A 21,348-nucleotide genomic window follows, 5' to 3' on the forward strand; every position below is an offset into this window, starting at 1 on the left:
CCCGCGGGGTGCTGAGGGAGCTGGCGGAAGTCATTGCTAGGCCACTCTCCATCATCTTTGCTAAGTCGTGGGCAACGGGAGAGGTGCCTGAGGACTGGAGGAAAGCGAATGTCACTCCAGTCTTCAAAAAGGGCAAGAAGGAGGACCCGGGGAACTATAGACCGGTCAGCCTCACCTCCATCCCCGGAAAGGTGATGGAACAACTTGTCCTTGGTGCTGTCTCTAGGCACAGCAAGGATAGGGGGATCATTAAGGGCACTCAGCATGGCTTCACCAAGGGGAAGTCATGCTTAACCAACTTGATAGCCTTTTATGCGGACGTAACCCGGTGGATAGATGATGGTAAAGCTGTGGATGTGGTTTATCTCGATTTCAGTAAAGCGTTTGACACGGTCTCCCACAGCATCCTCGCAGCTAAACTGGGGAAGTGTGGTCTGGATGATCGGGTAGTGAGGTGGATTGTGAACTGGCTGAAGGAAAGAAGCCAGAGAGTGGTGGTCAATGGGACAGAGTCCAGTTGGAGGCCTGTGTCTAGCGGAGTCCCTCAAGGGTCAGTACTGGGACCAGTACTATTCAATATATTCATTAATGATTCTATGGGTAGTTCTTCATCCTCCCAGTCCCTGCCTTTGCCTTGTGCGACTTGGGCGGTGGGGCTTGAGCACTTGCCAGTGAAGACTGAGGCAAGAAAGTCCTGGAGTACCTCAGCCTCAGAGAAGGTAAAACCGGCAGCAGCAACAGCAGCGGCAGCGACTGAGGTGAGTGCGGGGCGAGGCGAGATCGGGCTGTACCAGGCGGTTTTCATACTCTGCCCCCCCCCGCCGAGCAGCAGCCCCGAGCTGCTTCCCCCCCCACCCCGGACACGGAAGTTCCCGGCAACGAATCAGGAGAGGAGGGGGCGTAGCACCACCCCCTGTGATTGGGTGATAAAAAGCCTCCTGGAGGACAGGGACTAGTCCCTGCCCAGAGGGTACAGGGGGAGTCAGCAGTGACTGGGTGTGTCCCCCATCCCAGGGCAGGAGAGGCCACAGCTGTTTGCAGCTCGTTGGGGAGGGCTCTGACTCCCTCCCAGTGCACAAGGCGAGGAAGGTGCCAAGGAGCTGTGAACCAGGGGTGGCACCAACAGGTATTTCCCAGCTCAGTGAAAGAACAATGGTCTCCACCCGGCAGAAGAAGACCAAAATGGATGTGGGAACCCAGACAGAGCTCCCACGGAAGGAGGCGATGGTGCAGGTTGCAGGCTGCAGGGAATGCTACACCGTCTCTGTGGTGACAGGGGGCTGTGTGCGCTGTGAGCAGGTAGATGATCTGCTCGGCTGAGCGGCACAGCTGCAAAGCCAGGTTGAAAGGCTTCAAGCCGAAGTAGAAAGGCTTAGGAGCATTCGGGAGGCTGAAATGGAGATAGACTGGTGGAGCCAGGCTTTGCTCTCCCTGCAACAAAAATGAGAGCACCTGCCGGAGAGCTCCCAGGATCGAGGGACCCCTGTACACTGCCCCTCTCAGGTGGAAAATGATAACCTAGAGGAGAGGAGTGAGTGGAGGCAAGTTTATGGCCGTGGCAAAAGGCGAGTGCCCTCCTTTGCCTACCTCGCCTCCACAGGTGCCTCTGAGAAATAGATATGAAGCCCTAGTGGAATACAGCCAGTCCAATGGGGATGTGGTGGAGAGGCAACCTATATCAGAGGTCCCACCACAGTCAGAAAAACCTGACAGGCGTATAGCTACCTCCTCCACAAGGAAGAAGAGAAGAGTTTTAGTGGTTGGAGACTCCTTCCTAAAGGGAACTGAGGGCCCAATATGCAGAGCTGACCCCCATCACAGAGAGGTCTGCAGCCTGCCTGGAACCCGAATCAGGGATATCACCAGGAAACTCCCCAACCTGGTGAAGGCCACAGACTACTACCCCCTGCTGATCTTCCAGACAGGGTGGGAAGAAGCTGCATCCCGTAGTCCTGAGGGGGATGAGAAAGACTACAAGGCCCTAGGAGGGTTGGTGAAAGAGTCTGGGGGAAAGTTGTTTTCTCCTCCCTCCTTCCATTTTCAGGTGATGACGTGGGATGGAATAGTAGGATTCTCTCTATTAATGCCTGGCTACGAGACTGGTGCTACAGGCAGGGCTTTGGTTCTTTGATAATGGCTGGTTTTATAAGACACCAGGCGTGACCGTAATACATGGGAAAGGTTTATGTCGTAAGGGCAAAAGGGTTCTGGGACAGGAATTAGCAGGGCTCATTCGGAGAGCTTTAAACTAGATTCGAAGGGGGATGGGGTAGTAGCTGGGCTTGCACCACTGGGCAACGCTCTAGTGTTGAGGTAGACCAGGAGGCCTCCCATCCCCCCTGGGGTGAAATCGGTGTGCTCAGCTCGCTCCCTGAAATGCCTGTACGCCAATGCACGCAGCATGGGGAATAAACAGGAGGAGTTGGAAATCCGTGTTCGGTCGGGGGGCTATGATCTAGTGGCAATTACAGAGACTTGGTGGGACGCCTCGCATGACTGGAATGTGGTCATGGATGGCTATGTCCTGTTCAGAAAGACAGGCCACTAAGGAGAGGTGGTGGAGTTGCTCTTTATGTGAGTGAGCAGCTAGAATGTATTGAGTTCTGTCCAGGGGCGGATCAGGAGCGAGTTGAGAGTTTGTGGGTGCGAATTAAGGGGCAGGCTGGCAGGGGTGATACTGTTGTGGGTGTCTATTACAGGCCACCGGATCAGGATGAGGAGGGTGATGAGGCCTTCTACAGGCAGCTGAGAGCAGTCTTGCAATTACAGGGTCTGGTTGTCGTGGGGGATTTCAACTACCCTGATGTTTGCTGGGAGGCCTACTCAGTCAGCCATCCTCAGTCCAGGAGGTTTCTCCAGTGCATTGATGATAACTTTCTGATGCAAATGGTGGATGAGCCAACTAGGAGAGGAGCGCTGCTGGATCTTATCCTCACTAACAAGGAGGGTCTGGTTGAAGAGGTGAAGGTTGAGGGCAGCCTTGGTTGTAGTGACCATGAGATGGTAGAGTTCAGGATCTCATGTGACAGGAACAGAATAGCTAGCAGAATCACAACCCTGGAATTCAGGGGGGCCAACTTTGGCCTTTTCAAGCAATTGCTAGGGGAAATCCCATGGGACAGGGTACTAGAAGGTAAGGGGGCCCAAGATAGTTGGTTAGCATTCAAGGACTGCTTCTTCCGAGCTCAAGATCAGAGCATCCCAGCAGGTAGGAAGTCAAGGAAGGGTACCAGGAGACCTGCATGGTTGAACAGGGAACTGCTGGGCAAACTCAAGTGGAAGAAGAGGGTGTACAGATCATGGAAAGAGGGGCTGGCCACTTGGGAGGAATATAAGTCTGTTGTCAGAGGATGTAGGGAGGCAACTAGGAAAGCTAAGGCCTCCTTGGACTTAAACCTTGCAAGAGAGGTCAAGGACAACAGAAAGGGCTTCTTCAAATACATTACAGGTAAAGCCAACACTAGAGGCAATGTAGGCCCACTGATGAATGAGGTGGGGGCCCTGGAGACAGAGGATAAAAAGAAGGCGGAGTTACTGAATGCCTTCTTTGCCTCTGTCTATACTGCTGGAGGCTGTCCTGAGGAGCCCCGGACCCCTGAGGCCTCAGAAGAAGTCAGGATAGAGGAGGAATCTGTCTTGGTTGATGAGGGCTGGGTCCGGGACCAATTAAGCAACCTGGACGTCCATAAATCCATGGGCCCTGATGGGATGCACCCGCGGGTGCTGAGGGAGCTGGCGGAAGTCATTGCTAGGCCACTCTCCATCATCTTTGCTAAGTCGTGGGCAACGGGAGAGGTGCCTGAGGACTGGAGGAAAGCGAATGTCACTCCAGTCGTCAAAAAGGGCAAGAAGGAGGACCCGGGGAACTATAGACCAGTCAACCTCACCTCCATCCCCGGAAAGGTGATGGAACAACTTGTCCTTGGTGCTGTCTCTAGGCACATCAAGGATAGGAGGATCATTAGGGGCACTCAGCATGGCTTCACCAAGGGGAAGTCATGCTCAACCAACTTGATAGCCTTTTATGAGGATGTTACCCGGTGGATAGATGATGGTAAAGCTGTGGGTGTGGTCTATCTCAATTTCAGTAAAGCGTTTGACACGGTCTCCCACAGCATCCTCGCAGCTAAACTGAGGAAGTGTGGTCTGGATGATCGGGTAGTGAGGTGGATTGTGAACTGGCTGAAGGAAAGAAGCCAGAGAGTGGTGGTCAATGGGACAGAGTCCAGTTGGAGGCCTGTGTCTAGCGGAGTCCCTCAAGGGTCAGTACTGGGACCAGTACTATTCAATATATTCATTAATGACTTGGATGAGGGAATAGAGTGCACTGTCAGCAAGTTCGCTGATGACACCAAACTGGGAGGAGTGGCTGACACGCCGGAAGGCTGCGCAGCCATTCAGAGAGACCTGGACAGGCTGGAGAGTTGGGTGGGGAGAAATTTAATGAAATATAACAAGGGCAAGTGTAGAGTCCTGCGTCTGGGCAAGAACAACCCCATGGACCAGTACAAGTTGGGGACAGACCTGTTGGAGAGCAGCGTAGGGGAAAGGGACCTGGGGGTCCTAGTGGACAGCAGGATGACCATGAGCCAGCAGTGTGCCCTTGTGGCCAAGAAGGCCAATGGCATCCTGGGGTTTATTAGAAGGGGTGTGGTTAGCAGGTCGAGAGAGGTTCTCCTCCCCCTCTACTCTGCCCTGGTGAGGCCGCATCTGGAGTATTGTGTCCAGTTCTGGGCCCCTCAGTTCAAGAAGGACAGGGAACTGCTAGAGAGAGTCCAGCGCCGAGCCACAAAGATGATTAAGGGAGTGGAACATCTCCCTTATGAGGAGAGGCTGAGGGAGCTGGGTCTCTTTAGCTTGGAGGAGACTGAGGGGTGACCTCATTAATGTTTATAAATATGTAAAGGGCAAGTGTCATGAGGATGGAGCCAGGCTCCTCTCAGTGACATCCCTTGACAGGACAAGGGGCAATGGGTGCAAGCTGGAACACAGGAGGTTCCACATAAATATGAGGAAAAACTTCTTTACGGTGAGGGTGACCGAACACTGGCACAGGCTGCCCAGAGAGGTTGTGGAGTCTCCTTCTCTGGAGACATTCAAAACCCACCTGGACGCGTTCCTGTGTGATATGGTCTAGGCAATCCTGCCCCGGTAGGGGGATTGGACTAGATGATCTTTCGAGGTCCCTTCCAATCCCGAACTTTCTGTGATTCTTGCAGGAAGGAGTCGCAGCCCACGGCCGAGCCAAAGGAACTGGACGAGAACCCCCCCCTCCGTGAGCATCTGGGGGCGCCGCGCCAGGCTTTGGGGGGGACGGGAGACGGGGATCCCCCTCCCAGCGCTGCCAACGTTCCCCTCACATAATGTTGGGGTTTTTTTGGTGTATTTTTTTTTTTATTCTTTATCTCCCCGCGGTAACAAGGTCGGGGTGGAGATGCCCCTTGGCGTGTACCAGAGCTCCCTCCCTGCCTGCAGTTCAGCCGCGCCAGCAAGTACGTGGCGCTGGCCCTGGCCAGCGAAGATGATGGCGACGAGGAAGAGTGTGCTGAATAAATAACCCCCATCGGGAGGCCCTTTGCGCCAGCTCCCACACAGCCGCCGCCCTGGCATCGCATGGGGAGAACGAACAACCCAAACCTCTCTCCAAAACAAGAGCGCAATAAAAGCGAAACCCACCACAGCTCCCCCCGGCCCCTCGTCACCTTTTCTAAATCAAAACCAAAACAAAATATAAAAAAATAAGGAAAGGAAACCAATTTCTCGCCTGCTGCTGCAGCCACTGAAGGATCGACCGCACCGGAGCCACCAGGGCCCGTCCCGGAGCCGAGGATGCAGTGACTGGAGCTGGGGGCTGCTGGGGGGGGTGTCTTGAGGAGGAGCTTGGCCTTCCTCCCTCCCTCCCTCCTCCTCCACACCAGCCTAAACGCGGGGGGGCTTTTGCCATGGGGGAGCACTGGATCCAGCCCCCCAGCTGGGGGCCTTTGCCGGGTGCCATACCCCATCCTGCCGTGCCCCCCCGGGAAGGTACCGGCATCTTCCTCCTCCTCCTCCTCAGTCACGGGTGTTCCCTCTCCTTCATTCCACATCTGCTCCCCTGTGTCCCCCATGTTTGGGGCACAAACCCCCCTGTAGTGGGGGAATAACCTGGAGACGTGGCCCCGCCATGGTTTTTTCTCCATCACGGGAGCAGGGGACGGTCGGCTCGGTGCCCCCGTGGGGGTTGGGGCTAAATTTACCCGCTTTCCCCAGCGCATCATCCCCCCCTTTTATTTGGGGAGAAGAGGGGGGCACCTGCCTGCTCTGTGGCACCCCACGGTGAGGGGGGGTTGATTTAGCTGGTTGGGGACTGCGTGGGGACAGCACCCACCACCATGGGGTCATGGCACACCCCGGGCAAATGGGCCCCCACGTCCCAAATCCTTCCAGCCCCCCCCGCCACACTTCTCCGGGGAGGACTTCACCCCCCTGCTCCGGGGTGACAGCGGGGGGCCTCAGATCCAGCCGGGGGTGCGGGGGCTGCAGTAGCTCCCCCCGGGGTGGCACTGCCGGTGTCTTTGGTGATGTGGGTCTCTTTTTTTTGGTTGTTTTTTTTTTTTTTGGTGCGTGCTTTGTGGGGACCCCCAGGGCTGGCGGGGCCTTTGCAGGGGTGGCCCAGGGCTGGGGTTTCCCCTGCACCCCCCATCTCCCTGGCTTGGAGTCCCTGGCTCTCACCCAGTGCTGGATGGGGGGGCTCGAGGGGGGCACTGAGCCCCCTACCCTCCCCGGGTCAGGGCCTGCTGGGGCTGGGGGGCCCCGCCCCGCCAGGCTGGATGGCAGAGCCCCCCCACCCCGGGACCGGCTGCTCTGTGTGTCCCCACCCACCCTGAGGGGACATTGACCCGCCGTGGGACATCACCACCCACCTGCTCTGTGCCCCCCCTTGTCCCCTCCTCGGCCACCAACACCAGGGCACCCACCCCATGTCCACATCTGAGGGGACCCCCCCCCCGGGTAGGGGCTGGGGCTGTCACTGGCGGGGGGAAACTGCATGCGGGTGGCCACCCATCCCCACGTCCCCACCTCTGCCACCCATGGAGTGGGACACCCACCCGTGGCGCCCCTCGGTGAGGGCCGAGACGGTGGCTGCCGGCACCTCCCGGCCCGGGAGCGCCTGGGGAGGGGTCACGGTCCCGGGCCAGGGGAGGGGGAAACCCCCTCCCTGCACCCCAAACCCCGTCCCCGCACCCCTCCCGGGCCGAGGCCCCACGGGGCACCCAGCACCCAGGGGCACCCTGCGGCCCCGGCGCCCCCTCTGCCCCGAGGCGGGACGCCACAGGGATGGGCTCGGTGCTGCCCCCCCGCCTCCGCCCCGTGGGAGGAAGAGGAGGAGGAGCAGAGGGGGAGGACGCGGCAGGGGGGCAGCGCTCCGCCGTTCGGGGCCGGCAGCAGCGGGACCGGGAGCACCGGAGGGTCCCAGCGCCGTGGAGGTACGGAGGGGGGTCTGGGGGGGACGGTCGCTATTTTTTGGGGTGTTTCCCTGTGTTTTTCCCAACCGGGGGAAAGGGAAACTGAGGCAGCGGCGGCACCCTCCCGAGCTGCTTTCCCGCGACCCCCCCCCGCTGTCCCCCACCCACCCACGCCCCCTCACTCTCCCTCTTTTTCCCCCTCCCCTCTTTTCCCATGTCCCCCCCCGCTGCCACCCCCACTCTCCCCTTTTCCCACTCTCCCCCTTTTCCCACGCTGCCCCCCCTCTTCCATGCCCTCTCCCCCTGCCCGTGGGAACCGGGGGGGGGGATCGGGCCGCTCCGTTCCCCCACCCCACCCAAGGCCCCGTTTCCTGGGCTGCTCCCCGCCCCGGGAGCCGCGACACGGTGGGGGGGACACGAGGGGGAGCGCGGAGGGGACACGGGGGGCCCTGGGGACAGCCGGGCATGGAGCAGCCCACGCTGTTGGTACCCACGGCCCCTCCTCCGGCTCAGCCCTGTCCCGTGGCAGGGGGGGTCCGTGCCTCAGTTCCCCCATGGCGTGTTGGGGGGGGGGGGGCATGTCCGTGTGTCCCTGCACCCATCAGAGTCCCACACGTGGGGGAGGGGGGCATGGGTCCCTGCACCCCCATGCCCATCCCCCCTCCCATGCAGACTGGGGAGGGAGTCCCGGATGGGTTCCCCCACATTTAACCCCCCGCCATGCCTCAGTTTCCCCCCCGGATGGAGGGGCAAGGCATATTTGAGCGGGGGGTGGTGTTCCGTGTTCGGGGGGAAACTGAGGTAGGAGCCCATGACAGTGGCCCCTGTCCCACCCGCGCCCCGTCCCCTCCCCACGCTCACACCGGAGCCTCTGTCCTGGCCAAGAGCAACACGGCGGGGGGTGGGGTGTGGGGGGGAGGGCTCAGGAGGGTCCCACTGCGGGGGGGGTGGGGGGCCTTCATGGGGTCCCACTCCAAGGGGCTGGGTTCCCTCTGTGGGGCTGGGGACCCTCTGTAGGGCTGGAATCCCCCTATAGGGTCCTGCTATGGGCTCCCTGCTCCGGGGTGTGGAAGCAACGACAGGAAAAGCAATGGGTGATTTCGCCTTTGCTGTGGCTGGAAGAGCTTTTAAAGCAGCCCCGGCTTTTCCTTCTGCCGGGAGAGGAGAGCCGGAGTGTGGCTGGGAAACCCTGCGGAGGGGGTTGTCCCCAAGGCACGGGGGGGTTCTGAGCCCCCGCTGCTCTGCCTGGAAATGGTTTGGCAGGGGACGGTGATGTTTTTGCAGGGGATGGCGGCGATTTTGAGAAGGTGGCGGCGTTTTTTCCGGGCACTTGCGAAACTTTTCTGGTGATAGCGGCGTTTTTCTGAGGTGAAGGTGCCGCTTTTGGAGGTAAGGTCCAATTTTGGAGGTAAAGGTGCTGTTTTTGGAGGTAAAGGTGGCGGCTGGGTGGCAGCGGGGTGGCTTCTCCCTCTGCCGCCTCCTGCCCCCAACAAACAGCCCCCGGAGAGGTTGAGGGGTCCGGCCGAGCTCCAGAGCGTGAGCGTGCTCTGAGCGACGGGAGCCTTGATTCTCGGCCGTGCTGAATTCGAGGCCGTTGGGCCTTTTGGAACAGCAAGTAAATGGGGATGGGGTGGCCCGTGTCGCGTCCCAGTGGCCCATGTCGCGTCTCCTTTCCCCCCCGCCCACCCCAGGGCCGTTTCCCGGCCCTCGCTCGCTATCCCGTCCTTCTCTCTTCCTCTCCTGACAGTGAAGAAGAAGAAGAAGAAGATGGGCAAGACCCTCGCTCGGACGGACTTTCTGGCAGAGGACGGTGGCAGCGGCGGTGGCCCTACCTACATCCCTGTCATATAAGAATGACTGAGCATTTGTGTTAATTGTAATCAGCTCGAGTAGCCAATGGAAAGTATGATATGCAAATAGAGGGATGATTTCATGTAATTTTTATGTATAAAAAAGGTATTCGCAGTAGATGTGCTTGATTTGTGGAAGATTCCACCGAGCACCCTGCGCAGAATAAATACCATGTCCCTCCCGAGCGTGTGAGATTGGTTTATTGCGCGCCGGGCGCGAATCCGCTTTTCGGACAACGATCCCCCCCACGTCATCCTCAGTTTAAAGCTGAGGGACCGGGAGGGTCGCGCTCCCTTCCCCCGTGGCCGGCGTCCAGCGAGGACCCTGCCCGGCTCCTGCCTTCGCTCCTGCACCCGGTTCCTGCTGCTGCCGCGTCTGGTTCGGGGCTGCCCAGCGCCTGCCCTGCAGCGTCAGCGGGGCCGTGGGCGTCAGCAGGGGAGCTCAGGACCGGTTTTCTGTATAGTTTATTACACTCTTTTCCTTGTTGCTGTTTATCAAAACTGTTTTAACTTTCCAACCATAACTCTCGCTTCCTTCTCTCCTTTCCTTTTCTCCTATGGGAAGGAGGAGGTTAATAGAGAGCGTCTGTCGTCTGCTTGACCCGCCCCGCCCAGCCTTAAAGGGTGACACATGCCCTTATCAGGGCAGAAAAGAAGGCAGCAGAAATACACACTAGCTAAAACCCCTCTTTATCGCTGGCCATAAAGGTGCTACTCGCCTGGGAGCCCAAGGAGGACCCCATGTTAGAATTCCTGATTCCTTATACGCAGTCTTAAGGCTACTCACATATTAATTTTTTACATTGCCTAAATGTAAAACCTATTGGCTTTGGCCATGAGGTCGCCCGTTACCATTGCCTTTGAGTACTTGTACACACAAAGCCCCATGCAAACACAATGCATAATTTACATAATTTTGTTGCAACTTTGCAGCTTTCAGCTGGTTTCTCTCTGGTCTCTTCTAACAACAGACCCCCTTGTATAGGCAAGGTTGCTGGCAGTCAAGTTCTCCTGCGCATGTCTCTGAAGCCACCTTTACATAGGAGCTTTTTCTTACGTACCACAATCTGCTGGTCAGCTTTTGCGCCAGGGCTGGTTCAAAGCCTGCGCAGCAGGACGCAGCTGCGGCTGACAAGTTTTCTTTATATCCCACAGGAGCTCAATGGTGATAACGCCATTTCTAGCTTTCCGTGGGAGAGAGGGAGGACGAAAGCTCTTGTATCACAGCACGGCTTGGTCTGCGAAGGCAAACTGAAAAGCATTGTAGGAGCTGAGATGCTTTCGTGACACTACACCTGCACTGATAGTTCATTTTATACCACACCTGAAACACATTCAGGAATATCGATAGTAGCAACATGCCCCTTAGACAGCCCCAACAATATCCGAACTTCTCAAAATCCAGCGGAATCAGCTTGGCAGAAAAGGGCAAAGTGCAATTTCCCAAAGTAAAACCGAAAGTGTAATTACTGACAAAGTGAGGAGGAGCCAGAAGAGCAGCAGAAAGGAATTTCAGCCCGTGAGTCAGCTTCATGGGGGCCCAACTGAAATGCCTCTATGCAAACGCACGTAGCGTGGGGAATAAACAAGAGGAGTTAGAGACATGCGCGTGCCTGCAAGGCTGTGATCTTGTTGGCATCATGGAGACGTGGTGGGACAGCTCCTATGGCTGGAGTGTTGGAAGGGAAGGATACAGGCTCTTTAGGAAGGACAGGCAGGGGAGACGGAGGCGGGGGTCACCCTATATGTCAATGACCAGCTGGAGTGCATGGAGCTCTGCCTGGGGACGGAGGAGAGCCGATGGGGAGCTTATGGGTCAGGATTAAAGGGAGGGCAGGGACTGGAGACATCATAGTGGGCATCTGCTACAGGCCACCTGACCAAGATAGAGCGGATGAGGCCCTCTACAGACAGATAGGTGTAGACTCATGTTCACAAGCCCTGGTCCTCATGGGGGACTTCAGCCACCCTGATATCTGTTGGAGGGACAACACAGAAAGGCACAAGCAATCCAGAAGGTTCCTGGTATGCGTGGATGATAACTTCCTTCTCCAAGTGATAGAGGAGCCAACGAGGAAAGGTGCCGTGCTGGACCTTGTTCTCACCAACAAGGAGGGGCTGGTGGGGGACGTGAAGCTCAAGGGCAGCCTTGGCTGCAGCGACCATGAAATGGTGGAGTTCAAGATCCACAGGGCAGCAAGGAGGGCGCGCAGCCACCTCACCACCCTGGCCTTCAGGAGAGCAGACTTTGGCCTCTTCAGGGACCTGCCTGGTAGATTACATTGGGATAAAGCCCTAGAGGGAAGAGGGGCCCAAGAAAGCTGGATAATATTCAAGAACCATCTCCTCCAGGCTCAAGAGTGATGCATCTCAACAAAGAGGAAGTCAGACAAAATCGCCAGGAGGCCCGCATGGATGAACAAGGAGCTCCTGGACAAACTCAGAGACAAAAAGGAAGCCTACAGAGGGTGGAAGCAAGGGCGGGTAGCCTGGGAGGAACACAGAGAAATTGTCTGAGCAGCCAGGGATCAGGTTAGGAAAGCTAAAGCCCTGACAGACTTAAATCTGGCCAGGGACGTCAAGGGCAACCAAGAAAAGCTTCTGCAGGTATGTCAGTGATAAAGGAAGACTAGGGAAAATGTGGGCCCTCTGCAGAAGGAAATGGGAGAGCTGGTTACCTGGGATATGGAGATGGATGAGTTACTCAGTGACTTTTTTGCCCCATTCTTCACTGGCAAGCGCTCAAGCCACACCGTCCAAGTTGCAGAAGGCAAAGGGAGGGACTGGGAGAACGAAGAACCGCCCACTGCAGGAGAAGATCAGGTCTGAGACCATCTAAGGAACCTGAAGGTGCACAAGTCATAGAATAGAATCACAGAATTGTTTTGTTTGGAAAGGACCTTTAAGCTCATTGAGTCCGACCATTAACCCAGCACCGCCAACGCCACCACTAACCCATATCCCTCAGCACCACACCTACACGGCTTTTAAATCCCTCCAGGGATGGGGACTCCACCACTGCCCTGGGCAGCCTGTTCCCCTATGCTTGATAACCCTTTTGGTGAAGAAATTGTCCCCAATATCCAATCTAATCCTGACCTGGCACAACGTGAGGCCGTTTCCTCTCGTCCTGTCACTTGTTACCTGGGAGAAGAGACCGACCCCCTCCACCTTGCTACACCCTCCTTTCAGGCAGCTGTAGAGAGCGAGAAGGTCTCCCCTCAGCCTCCTTTTCTCCAGACTAAACACCCCCCCGGTCCCTCAGCCGCTCCTCATCAGACCTGTGCTCTAGACCCTTCACCGGCTTCGTTGTCCTTCCATGGGTCATGGTGAGGTGCATCGGCAGGTTCTAAGCAAACAGGCAGATGAAGTTGCTAAGCCACTGTCCACCATTTTTGAGAAGTCGGTGAAGTCCCCACTGACTGGAAAAGGGAAACATAACCCCCCATTTTCAAAAAGGGAAAAAAAGGAAGACCCAGGGAACTACAGGGCAGTCAGCCTCACCTCTGTGCCCAGCAAGATCATGGAGCAGGTCCTCCTGGGAACTATGCTAAGGCACATGGAAATCAAGGAGGTGATTGGTGACAGCCAACATGGCTTCACTAAGGGCAAATTGTGCCTGACAAATTTGGTGGCCTTCTACGACAGGGTTACAGCGTTGGTGGACAAGGGAAGAGTGACTGATGTCATCTACCTGGACTTGTGCAAAGCATCTGACACTGTCCTGCATGACATCCTTGTCTCTAAATTGGAGAGACATGGACTTGATGGATGGACCACTTGGGGGAGAAGGAATTGGCTGGATGGTTGCACTCCAAGAGCTACGGTCAACGGCTCGATGGCCAAGTGGAGACCAGTGACGAGTGGTGTTCCTCAGGGGTCGGTACTGGGACCGGTGCTGTTTAACATCTTTGTCGGCAACACGGACCGTGGGATCAAGTGCACCCTCAGCAAGTTTACCAATGACACCAAGCTGTGCAGTGCGGTCGCCACGCTGGAGGGAAGGGATGCCATCCAGAGGGACCTGGACAGGCTGGAGAGGTGGGCCCGTGCGAACAACATGAAGTTCAACAAGGCCAAGTGCAAGGTCCTGCATGTGGGTCGGGGCAATCCAAGCACAAACACAGGCTGGGCAGAGAATGGATTGAGGGCAGCCCTGAGGAGAAGGACTTGGGGGTGATGGTTGATGAGAAGCCCAACATGAGCCAGCAACATGCGCTGGCAGCCCAGAAAGCCAACCATACCCTGGGCTGCATCCCCAGCAGCGTGGCCAGCAGGGCGAGGGAGGGGATTCTGCCCCTCTGCTCCGCTCTCGTGAGACACCCCTGCAGTGCTGCGTCCAGCTCTGGGGCCCCCAACATCAGAAGGACACGGAGCTGTTGGAGCGAGTCAGAGGAGGCCACGAAGATGATCTGAGGGCTGGAGCCCCTCTGCTCTGGAGACAGGCTGAGAGAGTTGGGGCTGTTCAGCCTGGAGAAGAGAAGGCTCCAGGGAGACCTTCTAGCACCTTCCAGCACCTGAAGGGCCTACAGGAAAGCTGCAGAGGGGACTTTTGACAAGGGCATGTGTCACCCTTTAAGGCTGGCGGGCGGTCAAGCAGACGACAGACGCTCTCTATTAACCTCCTCCTTCCCCAGAGGAGAAAAGGAAAGGAGAGAAGGAAGCGAGAGTTACGGGTGGAAAGTTTAAAACAGTTTATGATAAACAGTAACAAGGAAAAAGAGTGTAATAAACTATATAGAAAACCGGTCCTGAGCTCCCCTGCTGACGCCCACGGCCCCGCTGACGCTGCAGGGCAGGCGCTGGGCAGCCCCGAACCAGGACGCGGCAGCAGCAGGAACCGGGTGCAGGAGCGAAGGAGGAGCCGGGCAGGGTCCTCGCTGGACACCGGCCACAGGGGAAGGGAGCGCGACCCTCCCGGTCCCTCAGCTTTAAACTGAGGATGACGTGGGGGGGATCGTTGTCCGAAAAAGCGGATTCGCGCCCGGCGCGCAATAAACCAATCTCCACACGCTCGGAGGGACATGGTATTTATTCTGCGCAGGGTGCTCGGTGGAATCTTCCACAAATCAAGCACATCTACTGCGAATACCTTTTTTATACATAAAAATTACATGAAATCATCCCTCTATTTGCATATCATACTTTCCATTGGCTACTCGAGCTGATTACAATTAACACAAATGCTCAGTCATTCTTATACGACAGGGATGTAGGTAGGGCCACCGCCGCTGCCACCGTCCTCTGCCAGAAAGTCCGTCCGAGCGAGGGTCTTGCCCATCTTCTTCTTCTTCTTCTTCACTGTCAGGGAGAGGAAGAGAGAAGGACGGGAGTGAGCGAGGGCCGGGAACGGCCTGGGGTGGGCGGGGGGGGAAGGAGACGCGACACGGGCCACCGGGACGCGACACGGGCCACCCCATCCCCATTTACTTGCTGTTCCCAAAGGCCCAACGGCCTCGAATTCAGCACGGCCGAGAATCAAGGCTCCCGTCGCTCAGAGCATGCTCACGCTCTGGGGCTCGGCCGGACCCCCCAACCTCCCCGGGGGCTGTTTGATGGGGGCAGGAGGCGGCAGAGGGAAAAGCCACCCCGCTGCCACCCATCCGCGAGGAAGAGACGCGGCGCAGCGCGGCACAGCGATCCCCTGGCCGCTGGCATCCCTCCGGAGCCAGGAGCTGCCTGGCCTCGCCGGCTTCTTAGTGGGTCTCCCAATTCCTCCGGCTCGGGGATTTTTTCGGCTGCACCAGAGCGAGTGGCCAGAGCACGTTCGTTCTTCAAGGCTTCGGCATCCCCTGACGCAGCCGGGCGTCGCGACGGGCTGCGACACTTCCCGGGGCATTGCCGGGGAAACCGGGTTACTTTTGGGCAGGCGAGTTATGATGCAGTTTGCAAAATTCAGCAGGTTTGGTTTTTCTTCCCTGCGGAAGGAATTGCTGACCCCTGCAGCATTGCTGCCAGAGCAGGGGCCGATGGCACCTTCCCCTGCAAAAATGGCACCTTTACCTCCAAAAGCAGCACCTTCACCTCAGAAAAACGCCGCTATCGCCAGGAAAAGTGTTGCAAGCGCCTGGAAAAGTGCCGCCAGCTTCTTCAAAATCTCCGCTGCCCCCTGCAAAAACATCACCGTCCCCTGCCAAACCATTTCCAGGCAGAGCAGCGGGGGCTCAGAGCCCCCCGTGCCTTGGGACACCCCCTCCGCAGGGTTTGCCAGCCACACTCCGGCTCTCCTCTCCCGGCAGAAGGAAAAGCCGGGGCTGCTTTAAAAGCTCTTCCAGCCACAGCAAAGGCGAAATCACCCATTGCTTTTCCTGTCGTTGCTTCCACACCCCGGAGCAGGGAGCCCATAGCAGGACCCTATAGGGGGATTCCAGCCCTTCAGAGGGTCCCCAGCCCCACAGAGGGAACCCAGCCCCTTGGAGTGGGACCCTATGGAGGCCCCCCACCCCCCGGCAGTGGGACCCTCCTGAGCCCTCCCCCCCCCACACCCCACCCCCCGCCGTGTTGCTCTTGGCCAGGACAGAGGCTCCGGTGTGAGCGTGGGGAGGAGACGGGGCTAAAAATAGCGCGGGTAGGACAGGGGCAGACGCTGACCCTGGTCCCCCCCGTGTCCTCCCCCCCACCCCCCGGCTGTCCCCGCCCCGCGATTTGTCCCGCTGCAGCCCCGGGCCGCCGGCCAAGGCCAGTGTTACACAACGGGGGTGGCTGGGGGGGCCACAAGGGGGGACAGGACGAGAACAATGTAACTCCCCCTCCCCAACCCAGAGCATCCTGCTGGGGCAGGGAGGAGACAGGGTGGCTGCGTGTGCCACCCTCCCCGACCCTAGGGACCAGGAGGGGATAGAGGGGGTGATGTCACTCCCTGGGCCACCTCCCCAGCCCCTGCAGGCAGCGCACGCCCCCACCCCCCCCCCAACCCGTGCAAGAACGCCTCCTCCCTGAAGATGGGGGGGGCGCGGGGGGGACACACGCGTGGGAGAGGGGATGGGCATGGGGGTGCAGGAACCCGTGCCCCCCTCCTCCACGTGTGGGGACTCTGATGGGTGCAGGGACACACGGACACGCCCCCCCCCAGCGCGCCACAGGGGGAAACTGAGGCACGGGCCCCCCCTGCCACAGGACAGGGCCGAGCCGGGGCAGGGGCCGTGGGTACCAGCAGCGTGGGCTGCTCCATGCCCGGCTGTCCCCAGGGCCCCCCCGTGTCCCCTCCGTGCTCCCCCTCGTGTCCCCCTCACCGTGTACTGGCCCCGGCCCCGGACGCCGTGTCCCGCCGCAGGGAGGGGGACCGGGAGCAGCCCAGGAAACGGGGTCCTGGGTGGGGAGGGGTGAAGTGAGCGGCCCGATCTCCCCCGGGACGGCCCCCCCGGTTCCCACAGACGGGGGGAGGGGTCGTGAGAGAGGGGGGGCAGCGTGGGCAAAGGTGAGAGTGGGGGGGTCCGCGGGGGGAGCCGCCCGAGACCGGGCCGCGTCGTGACACGGGTGCCGCCGCTGCCTCAGTTTCCCTTTCCCCCTGGTTGAGAAAAACACAGGGAAACACCCCAAAAAATAGCGACCGTCCCCCCCCGTCCCTCCCTCCGTACCTCCATGGCGCTGGGACCCTCTGGTGCTCCCGGTCCCGGAATGGCGCAGCGCTGCCCCCCCCCCCCCCCTCTCCCTCCCCCTCCCTCCCCCTCCCTCCTCCTCTCCTCCTCCTCCCTCCTCCTCCCTCCTCCTCCTCTTCCTCCCCCTCCCCCTCCCGTTCTCTTCCCCCACCCCCGCGTTCAATCACACAATCCCAGACTGAAGGGGGCTGGGAGGCACCTCTGGAGATCACCCAGCCCAACCCCTGCCCAAGCAGGGTCACCCAGAGCTTGTTGCACAGGACCGCGTCCAGGCAGGGTTTGAATATCTCAGAGAAGGAGCCTCACCCCCTCCCTGGGCAGCCTGTGCCAGGGCTCTGGCACCCGCAAAGTAGGGAAGTTTTCCCTCATATTCAGGTGGAATTTCCCGTGTTTCAGTTTGTGCCCGTTGAGAAGCTCACCATGAGCCAGCAACGTGCCCTGGCAGCCCAAAGCCAACCGTACCCTGGGCTGCATCCCCAGCAGCGTGGACAGCAGGGCGAGGGAGGGAATTCTGCCCCTTTGCCCCGCTCTCGGGAGACCCCCCCTGCAGTGCTGCGTCCAGCTCTGGGGCCACCAACAGAAGGACACGGAGCTGTTGGGGTGAGCCCAGAGGAGGACACGAAGATGCTCAGAGGGCTGGAGCCCCTCTGCTCTGGAGACAGGCTGAGAGAGTTGGGGCTGTTCAGCCTGGAAAAGGCACCGGGGAGACCTTCTAGCACCTTCCAGTACCTGAAGGGCCTACAGGAAAGCTGCAGAGGGGCTTTTGACAAGGGCATGGAGTGATGGGACGAGGGGGAACGGTATTAAACTGAAAGAGAGGAGATTGAGATGAGATATTGGGAAAAAATTCTTTGCTGTGAGGGTGGTGAGACCCTGGCCCAGGTTGCCCAGAGAAGCTGTGGCTGCCCCCTCCCTGGCAGTGTTCAAGGCCAAGCTGGATGGGGCTTGGAGCAACCTGGTCTGGTGGAAGGTGTCCCTGCCTGTGGCAGGGGGGTGGAACGAGATGGGCTTTAAGGTCATCTTAAAGCCCATCATGCGGCTCTGCTTCATGGCCGAGGATCCTGGAGCACGTGCTCAAGTACCCTGAGCCAGAGTGACCCTAAGCTGTGCTAGACTACCGCTGGAGCCCAGGGAGGTGGGGAAGGGTTCCTGGGGTCAGCCCCAGCGTGCCCTTTTTCTGACGCCCTGCTCGAGCCTGACCCGCTCCCGTTGTCTTTGAGGGAGTGGGTGAGGCAACGGCAGAAACTCTCCTGGGGACATTCACCTATGACGTGCACACAGAGATCGCTCAGACCGTCCATGTGCAGGTACCGCAAGAGCTGTGAGCAGGATGCCCGGGAAGGAGGCAGGGTTATGTGCAAGTCCTTGGAGGAAAGAGTGCGGAGGATTGCCCCAGCCAGCCTCTGCTCTGCCACACTCCTTGCTTCTGTGGGGAGACGGCAAGAGGAGAGCAAACGGGGCTTGGCTCTGCTGGCCGAGGCAGCTGCCCCACCTTTGTGAGGGCTTTCCTTTCCCTTCGGGCAGCGCAGAGAAAGCAGCAGTCGCAAAGGGTCCGGGAAGGGAACCAGTGCCCCTGCGGGGAGAGGGCAGGAGGGAGGACGGCAGAGCTCTGCCCCCCTCAGCAGGGCTCTCCACACATCCCGCAGCAGCCCGGGCAGCAGAGCGCCTCTGGTTTCCTCAGCTCCCCTCCGCAAGCCTCTGAGGCCCGGCCTTGGCTTTCTGGGCATGGAGGGCTCCTCCGTGGCCCTGGCAAAGGGGCGTCTGGTTGCCCTTGCTTCCTCCTTCAGCAGGGCTGCTGTTTGGTCCTCGGCAGGGCGAGCGCGGGCAGAGGGGCCTCCGGCGATGTGATGTGGCTCTTGCCACCTGCACAATGATGGCTCCCCCCATTTCTTTACAGAAGGAGCTTCCCAGGACCTTTCGCTACATCAAATTCCAGGTGCAAAGCAACTGGGGAAACCCAGAGAGCACCTGTGTGTACTGAGTGCAGGTTCATGGGAAGGCGGCCAGCCACAATGACCACCCACAGGCCCAAGAGCTCCTTTACAAAGAATAATAAAACAAAGAAGATGGGTGGCAGCTCGGCTGTGTGTGTTCCTTGCAAACGTTCTTCCAGGGAGCTTCCAACAGCTTGTGCCACAGTGGGGAAGGGACCTTTCTCCTCAGGAGAAGGATGCTCGTGGTCCGGGCTGCAAGGAGCAGGGCAGGGGAATGGGGCTTGAAGGAGAAGCCACGATGCCCCAGCTCCAGCTTCCGCAGCCCAGGGTGGCTCATCAAAGCTCCAGTGTCACTGCGAGAGCAGCATCACAGCCCCAGGAAAGCTCTCCCGGTGGCAGAGAAGAGGAGCGAAGCAGGCCTGTCTGCAAGGCCCTGTGCCCGCTCTCCTTCCCTGAGCACAGAGGGCTCGGGGCCGTCCTGGCTCGCAGGTGCCCCTTCTCTCTGGGGCTTCTCCATGCAGGAGGGGGGCTTCCCTCGGGGGTCCCGCATTGGCCTCCCCCCGGCTCTGCGCGGTGATGGCAGGGGAGCCCTTCAGGCAGGCCACATCACCGTGCAGCGTGTGCGTGAGCACAGAGGCCAGCAGGAAGAGAGCTCGCAGGGACCAAGGACAGCCTCTGCCTACACACCAGCTCCCTGTTCTCTGAGCCCAGCACCCTGCCTTGCAGCAGGGCAGGACTTTTCCCAGCAGCCACAGGAGAAGGCAACCCTCCCTCCCATGGCGCTCGGACAAAACACCCTGGCCAGTGCTCCTGGCAAGCCCACAGAAGGATCAGCTCAGCTCAGGTCCCTTCATACGGGGCTGCCTCTGCGCTGGGCCAGCTGGAAGGCAGCAGACATGTGCCATGCTGCTGCAAAGGCTCACCCTGGAGGAGGGCTGCAGACCCCTCCAGCGCATCTGTGCCCAACAAGATCATGGAGTACATCCTCCTCCTGAAGACATTTCAAGACATATTGCAGACAGGGAGGTGACTACAGTCAGGCAACATTGCTTCAGCAAGGGCAAATGGGACATGAGCCAAAATGGATTGAGAGCAGCCCTGCAGAGAAGGACTTGAGGATCCTGCTGGATGAAAAATTCGACGTGAGCCGGCCATGTGCACTTGCAGCCCAGAAAGACAATGGTATCCTGGGCTGCATCCAAAGAAGCATGGGCAGCAGGTGGAGGGTGGGGATTCTCCCCCTCTACTCCACTCTAATGAGACCCCAGTTGGAGTACTGCATCAAAAGACATGGACCTGCTAGAGCGGGTCTAGAGAAGGGCACAAAAATGATCTGAGGGATGGAGCGAGTCCAGAGGAGGCCACGAAGATGCTCAGAGGGCTGGAGCACCTCTGCTGTGAAGAGAGGCTGAGAGAGTTGGGGTTGTTCAGCCTGAAGAAGAGAAGGCTCCGGGGAGACCTTCTTGCGGCCTTTCAATATAGAAACGGGGCTTAGAAGGAAGACGGAGAGAGACTTTTACCAAGGCTTGTAGTGACAGGACAAGGGGCAATGGTTTTACAGTGAAAGAGAAGAAATGTTTTACAATAAGGGTGGTGAGACACTGGAACAGGTTTCTCAGAAAAGTTGTGGATGCCCCATCATTGGAAGTGTTCAAGGTCAGGTTGGATGGGGCTCTGAGCAACTTCTCTAATGAAAGATGTCCCTGCCCATGGCAGGGGGATTGGACTAGATGATCTTCAAAGGTCCCCTTCCAATCCAAACCATTCTATGATTCCACGACCTGGAGTAGCCCCCACCCATTTGCTTGCCAGGGGCAGCACATTCCCTCGGTGCCCAGATGGCCATGGGCTAAGGAACATCCCTGGGCAGCCAGGAACGCAGAGGAGGCGGTACAGGGCTTGCCGGGGATCGCTCTGGGTCCTGCAGCAGCTCTTCCTGGCCTGGGGACAGTGGCTAGCCCCAGCACGGGGAGGGGAGAGGTAGGGAGGCCAAGGCAGCAGTATGACTCGAGAGCGAGCCAGCCTCAGAATCACAGAATCACAGAATCAATCAGGTTGGAAGAGCCCTCTGGGATCTTCGAGTCCAACCATTGCCCTGACACCACCATGTCAACTAGACCATGGCACTAAGTGCCACGTCCAGTCTTAAACCCCTCCAGAGATGGTGACTCCACCACCTCCCTGGGCAGCCCCTTCCAATGGCTAATGACCCTTGCTGAGAAGAAATGCTTCCTAATGTCCAACCTGACCCTCTCCTGGCGAAGCTTGAGGCTGTGTCCTCTTGTCCTATCGCTAGTTGCCTGGGAGAAGAGGCCGACTCTCACTTCACTACAATCTCCCTTCAGGTAGTTGTAGACTGCACTAAGGTCCCCTCTGAGCCTCCTCTTCTCCAGGCTAAACACCCCCAGCTCCCTCAGCCGTTCCTTGGAGGAGCCTCCCCTGGCTCCTGGTCATCTCCACGATGCACAGAGCCACCTCTGTCAGCACCGTGTGAGACCGCATGTGCCTGAGCAGCCCTGGG

The 21,348-nt window shown here is 58.7% G+C and overlaps 1 protein-coding gene, 2 long non-coding RNA genes and 1 pseudogene across 3 annotated transcripts in view; 2 read left to right on the forward strand and 2 right to left on the reverse strand.

The window, feature by feature from the left end:
- The window catches only part of LOC137668903 (protein FAM118B-like), a 398,331-nt gene that overhangs the window by 157,124 nt on the left and 219,859 nt on the right, over nucleotides 1-21,348 (forward strand). The gene's annotated exons all lie outside the window — the stretch shown is intronic.
- Nucleotides 1-21,348, reverse strand: part of LOC137668860 (serine palmitoyltransferase 1-like) — a 283,413-nt pseudogene that overhangs the window by 45,053 nt on the left and 217,012 nt on the right.
- On the forward strand, nucleotides 8,758-9,477 carry LOC137669006 (uncharacterized). Its single transcript, XR_011049024.1, has 2 exons — nucleotides 8,758-8,834; nucleotides 9,193-9,477. It is a non-coding gene; the product is annotated as an uncharacterized lncRNA (long non-coding RNA).
- Nucleotides 14,312-16,941, reverse strand: LOC137669002 (uncharacterized). The gene is made up of 3 exons (XR_011049020.1): nucleotides 16,873-16,941; nucleotides 15,299-15,404; nucleotides 14,312-14,596 (listed from the first exon to the last, which is right to left on the reverse strand). It is a non-coding gene; the product is annotated as an uncharacterized lncRNA (long non-coding RNA).

The sequence above is a fragment of the Nyctibius grandis genome, chromosome 11, assembly GCF_013368605.1.
Source record: "Nyctibius grandis isolate bNycGra1 chromosome 11, bNycGra1.pri, whole genome shotgun sequence".
In the NCBI taxonomy this organism is placed as follows: domain Eukaryota; kingdom Metazoa; phylum Chordata; class Aves; order Nyctibiiformes; family Nyctibiidae; genus Nyctibius; species Nyctibius grandis.